Source organism: Tenebrio molitor, chromosome 8, assembly GCF_963966145.1.
Source record: "Tenebrio molitor chromosome 8, icTenMoli1.1, whole genome shotgun sequence".
NCBI lineage: Eukaryota > Metazoa > Arthropoda > Insecta > Coleoptera > Tenebrionidae > Tenebrio > Tenebrio molitor.
The window spans coordinates 14,640,349-14,647,288 of record NC_091053.1 but is presented as its reverse complement, the minus strand read 5'-3'; positions in this window follow the sequence as shown (position 1 = coordinate 14,647,288).

Below are 6,940 nucleotides of genomic sequence, written 5' to 3'. Positions count from 1 at the left end.
CGACGTCTTGATTATTTCATTAGAGCTTTTATTCGAAAGGATTATCAAAATGGTGGAGGCGCCGGGAAAAACAAATAATTCTTTTGATGTCTTAGCTGACAAATTGTTTCGAAAATTTGTAAATTATTTACCAGATTTCAAAAAGAGAGAACAGTCTTTTCTATACAATAGACTTGATCTGGCTTTCACAAAAGCAGAAATATCGACGTATAAATTAAAATTGTCCTGGCGCCTCCCCCATTCTTGCAAAATACATATATTTCGACTGTTCTTACTACTAAAAGAGACAGTGTCGTGCAGTCTGCAGCATCGATTCCCTTTGGTAAAATATATTAAGCAAAACTTTAAAAATTTAATTTATCTCAACCAAAAAGAGAACCTAGCGGAATTGAAAATGCAACCCACAATACATTTCCAAAGTGGGCGTGGCTATTTTAAATATCGTAATGTTTTAAAATGAAATTGTGAATCCAGGATGGCTTTGCCTCCACTAATTTAATTTGTCACAACTGACATTTACGAAAAAGTTAAAATGCAACGATTAAAATGTATTCCAACGATTAGAAAACAGACAGGATTTTGATTTATGCACATACCTGTTAGGTTAAGATTACCACCTTGTTTTATGTTTTTTAAATCAAAAAACGGATCTATTTTAACTTTGGAAATGCAATTCAGTCGGGCTTATTATTATCACTCGTGAAATACCCTGAATTAACGCATACTGGCACCGTTATTACCTTCACAAAAAATATATTGCTTTTCTTTGTTAGCTGAGTGACATTTGTTTATGTTTAATCGGGACATGATTGAACATGTTTGTTTTCAAGATATTTGCTTCGAGAAGACGAATCATTAAGTTATTCTATTTTTAATGTAAAACATTGCAAAAAAAGAAAACGAACAATTTTTTTGGCTCTAAATTTTAGGTTAGCTGTCAACATGCTCCAATTAATCTACGCTTTAAAAAAGCACAACAATTGACGGTTTCCAACGCCTTCGCAGCCCAGGATTTCATTTAAACACGCGATATTATCAATTATAATTTAAATTTATAAATATCCCGGCACCTCCACCAGTTTTGCACAATATATTTGAATTATCTCAATTATTAGGAGAGATAGCGTTATGCAGTTTCCGGCATTTAATTCTTTATTGTGAAATGTATCAGGCATATACAGGGTGTTAGGTAAATGTCCTGCCAAACTTTAAAGAGAGCATCAGAATGCTGATCAGATTCAAAAAGTCCTTAGTCGTTTTTGGCTCAGCTGCACAGTTCATTTTAAATCTGTTGACAAAAAAACCACCACCTCGTTGAGAACCACTGAAAATTGTATTATTGCAGCCACTACTACCGTAAAAAATGTAAGTAACATCCTTGGAAACGAGACTTTTTCTTAATTGTGATTCTCAAACGATGGGATACCGTTTTTCCGCACCCCATTTTGAACGAAATTAGTATCCAAATAAAAAATAGTAGAGGAAAAATCTACCCAATTTTGCCTGTTAATGAACTGTTTACATTTTGACAGATCATACCTAACACCCTGTATTTAAATTTAATCCAGCTCAAGTAAAAATAGAGATATGTTTTATTATATCGGACCTTCAAATAAATATATAAACTAGGCAAAAATAAATAGGGAATTTTTCCTTTTTTGAGTTTTTTATAAATACAGTTTAAAATTTGTAATGAAATGTCCTAGAAATATATCAATATACACATGAAATGTAATGTTTCAAGTAGCTGTAGCATTTTAAATTTATCTTGTGTTTAAGAAGATGTGGGAGGATTGGGGCAATTATTTTGCTTTCCAAGAAAAATTGTGGAATTCCCTATTCATGTTTGTCTAGTTTATTTAGACTAGGCGTAGGCGACTTTCTAATTCTGTTAACAGTGTAAAGATAATTTTTGTAGTTAACCAATTATTCTCCGGAGTTACACAGGTTGCACAGTAAGCTTTTTCCTAATTTCATATTGTCATATTCCGTGGAGGTAGAATAGGGAGAATGCACTATGTACAAAAATTAAAAATATTTCCTAACCTAATTTTATTTCGTTAAATGTCAGACGTTTCTTGTGTCATTTTCTACGCTGTAAAAATGTTGCAAACAATTGAATTTCCATTGGTTGCTATAAATATAAATTTATTTGAAGGCCCGTTAGTATTATGCAGCGCCGATACCGTTTCTGCAAGATAATATTTGTTGTTTCTTCAGTGACTAACAGGATAGAGCTTTGTTTGTTTTGCAGTTCGATTCGTCACACTTTAGTCTATAAAATATTGTTCTGAATGTAACCTAGCTCAAACAGATATATCATTAATTTTTAATAGAAATAGTTAGGTGTCTCCACCAGTTTTGCAATGTTTATTTGCAGTTTTCTCAGGTCTTACTGCAAACAATGCAACTAAGAGTTCTGTTTTAGATTTGTCACGATTTAATGTACACAACACAGTTTTAAGATCTGATCTGCCTCACGAAATAACGTAGATACCATTATTTTCAATTAAAATATTTGCCGCACAATATTCATTTATTTTACGCTCGTCATAACTTTGCTCCGCTTTTCATTGCATGCAGTTAATAATAGAAATAAAGCTCTGCATACTCTGCATTCCATTCGATTCGTCAATGTTAAATTACCAACTGAGGTTTTTGTATTAATTCAGCGCACATAGAAAGAGAAATATTTATGAACATTTCAATTAAAACTGTCCGGGCGCCCCTTCCATTTTTGCAAAATATATTTGCACTGTTCCCAACTATTGACAAAGACATGCAATCTGCGCTGTCAATTCCGTGTAGTAAAATACACCAAACATAATGTTTAAATTTTATTTGGATGAACCAGAAACAGAGTCATTTTTAGTTACATGTATCCTGCCATCGTTATTGTTTTTGCACATTTTTTTTTTGTTTTAACTAGCAGTAAAGACAAAGCTGTGCTTTTTTATATTCGATTCGTTGCAATTCATTCTACAAAACGTAGTTTTTATATTTGAGCTAATTCACAGAGATATCGTTATTTAAATTTTAAAGTGTCCCGGCGCCTCCACCATTTTTACAAAATGTAATAGTTGCAAATTTTATCTTTTGCCAATAAAGGTAAAGTGATGCAGTTCCTAGAATTTAATTTTCCAAAGTCGAATCTACGAAGCACAGAATTTAAATTATATTTAGTTGACACAGAGATACTGTTGATTGTATTATACTGTTCCTCTGCCATTGTTGTGAAACATATATTTGTTGTTGTTTTGGTTATTAATAAAGTTAGGGCTATGAATGTTTTGGCATTCGATCCGTCAAACTTCAGTGTATATCCTATGATTTTCAGATTTCCCCTATCTCTCAAAGAGAGATCATTAATTTTAATTAAAATGGTCTCGAGTCTCTACCAATTTTAGCATACACAGAAACAGAGATATGAACATTTAAATAATTAAAGTATGTTTGTAGTTTTCTCAGTTATTAATACAAACAAAGCCATCAAGTTTACTCTATTAGATTCGTTACGATTTAGTCAACACAAGATAGTTTTTAGATCTAATTTGCTTCCAGAAATAATGTAGATATCATTATTTTTAATTAAAATAATTGAAATGCAATCCTCATTTATTTTACGTTAGTTCCAACTTTATTCCTTCTTTCGTCGAATGCAGCTAACAACTGAGACTGAGCTGTGCTTACTTTTGCATTTGATTCGTTAAAATTAAATCTACAAAACGCAGTTTCTGTTTTAGTTAGCTCTCACCAGAAGCAGAGATTTGGTCAATTAAATTTAAATGTTCCGGCGCATCCACCATTTTTGCAAAATATATTTGATCTTTTCTCAACTATTAACAATAATAGAATCATACAGTTTTCGGCATTCGATCCTCCACAGCCAACTCCGTCATGGACAGGGTTTAATTTTAATCTAGCTCATCCAAAAACAGGGATACTTATATTATATGGCGCTGTCCGCGTCCATATCCAGGTTTGCTTTGCAAATGTATTGTGGGTTGCATCACTCGTGAAATACTCTGTATTTACATGTTTCTTAGCCATTACTAGAAACACAGGAATGTTACTTTGTGCGTTAGATGGATCATGATTTAATCAACACAACACAGTTTTTAAATCTAATCTATAGCGTGTAATAACATAGATATCATTATTTTAAGTAAACTAGGCAAAAATGAATAGGGAATTCCACAATTTTATTCTTAAAAACACTAGATAAATTTAAAATGTTACAGGTACTTGAAACATTACATTTAATGTGTATATAATATATTTCTAACAAATTTTAAACTGAAAACGAAAAAATTCCCTATTCATTTTTGCCTAGTTTATTTGGTGCATAATGTTAATTTCTTTTACCTTCGTTACAAATTTGTACTCTTTTAGATTTAATCTACCTTGCGAAATAACGCAAGTATTATTATTTTCCATTAAAATATTTATTAACAAACTTTGTTCCCTCTTTCCTCCTATGTTCGCAGATTAGATTTCCCAAGATTTTCTTTTTCAAATATTAACAAGATTTACGCTGCAGACGTGCGGAATATTTGATCTGAGCTGTAACTGCAGCATATATAATCCAGAAGTTTAATCAAAGTCTTCTTTATGAAGTTTCTGACGAATGAGTTGCCAACGAAAGAAGATTATTTTGTTTGAAAAGTTTATGCATTAGTGCAGTTCAGATTTAACATAGAAACATGGTAAGCTGTGAATTACTGCAAGGAAGCTTTGCGAGCTTATGCAACAAGTCGCTCGTTAAATGCGTATTTCAGTTGGTCCCTAACAAATTGCTTCCATAACCATAAACTGGAAGTTAGCAATTTATTTTCTCACAATGTATTAATATTATTATTTTTTCTATAGCGGATGTTAACGTTTCAAATCAAAAGGTCAAGTAGCATTTTAATCGCAAGGGTACGGAGTACGGAAGTTGGGCGTCTGAGCCGAAGGCGAGGACTCCAACCGTACAAGTGATTAAATGCACATTTGCTCCTGCGTGTTGAATCTGATTTTTTCCGTGATCATAAAATACAGTCGCGGAATCGAAATTTCGGGCACCATTTTTTTGTCATTTTTTTAAATTTTGAGTTAATTGCCAACCCCTTATTATGCCGCAAATCACTATTTTTCAATATAAATAAATCAAAACGAGAAAAACATGACAAACATAAAAAATGAGGTTGGTTATAATAACGTAATCTGTACATACATTATCTATCTGCATCACTATTTTTCATAACTGTTAAAGTCACTGAAACAATATCTTCTACAAAATTAGCCCAACAGGGAACTCACGAAAACAGTTTTTCACAACAAAACGTGGATCAACAAAATTCGCAACAAAAGAGGTTTTTGTTAGGCGTTGCGTGTTTGTGATTGGTTCACTGATTTTAGTTTAGTCAGTGATACCAACACACAATCCATTTAGCATGAATTTTCCCAGAAGTTTGTCCCAAGCAATTTCACGGTTTTTCGTCAACTGAAATCTAAATAACCGGTTACAAATTTAAATAAGTCAAAAATAAGACAAGCTTTAGTTATTTTTCTTATCCCACCTCCACCCGGCGGCACGGCAATTTTGCCGGAGTACATACACTATTACGGATAATACTATCAAGTAATAGTGCAGTGCTTATCAACATAATTACCGGCGTCTCGCCTCCGCATTTTGACTTTTTTGTGTTTTATGTTCTGTGTCAATGTTAAGGAATTTCCTCACGATGTGACATGAGTATAATAATATAATATTAATATTCAGAAAGTATTTTTAAAACAGATTTAAAAAACTTTCAGTACAACATATTTGGCGCCCTCTATCGACAAACTCGCAAAACATTCACTTTGCTCACTAGCGAGAAAATATTTTTTCCTCACTAGTGATTCAATGATCATGGAAAAAAGTATTTTTTTTTTGTTACCCTAACAACGCTCATAGTAACGAGATTTTAAAACCTGACACGATTAGTAATGATTTAAAAAAATGTTTTAATAATAAAATACAAAGGCTCTTGAAAAAAATTTAATATTGTACACGACGATAAAATTTAATTATCTTCTGGCGCTCGAGACGTTAGTCGAAGATTAAATACAATTTTATCTTCTTGTATAATAAATCAATACCTATTATTATTTACGTTTGCAATTTTACTCCGCTCTTTTATTAGTATATTTTTTAAACTTCCATAACCCCCAGGATTCTGCTTCAAAACAGGGACTGTTGTTGTTGTTGATGGGAAGGGCAGCAAAAAGCTCTCAACGTAATTTAGATATCTTAATGAAATTTGTCCACATAATGGAATTACAGTTTGTTACAGAAATTGCCAAAATAATTTGTTTCCTTGAATCAACATAGTTTAAATGCTTTTAAATGTAGAAATATTTGAAGAGAACATTTTATTTAGAGAAAATGTCTCAAGGCACGTCAAGCCTCTTTGATACAGAATACACTGAGAAAGATCATTAAATTCTTCGGTGTTTGTGCAGATGCAAAAATCGAGAATAAAAAGTTTACTCATAAAATAAAACAGTCGTTAAACAAAGTGTCTTTCTACTTTTTACCCGAGTGTAGAAATTATTATTTCTTTGCCGTGGTAGAATTGTGCTTTGTAAGTATTGCAGCAGCAATAAAAAAGAGCATTCTTTTGGTTCAAATTTCGCTTTATTAGTTTTGTCTTATTAATCTTAATTGGTCTAGCCAGAGATGACGTTTACCAAATAGGGCTTTAAACCTAGTTTAGTTTAAATGAAAACAGCTGCAATACATTTGGCAGGTACTTAACAAAAGCTTTGTTCACATGTCCTGCACTCGCATCTGTTCTGCTTATTCCTAGTTTTTCTTCAAACGTCAGTAAAATATGACATTGAATTCCATGGCATCTGACGAGCTGACGAGCGGCAGATAAAGTTATTATCTCCGCTGACGAATGACAGATAA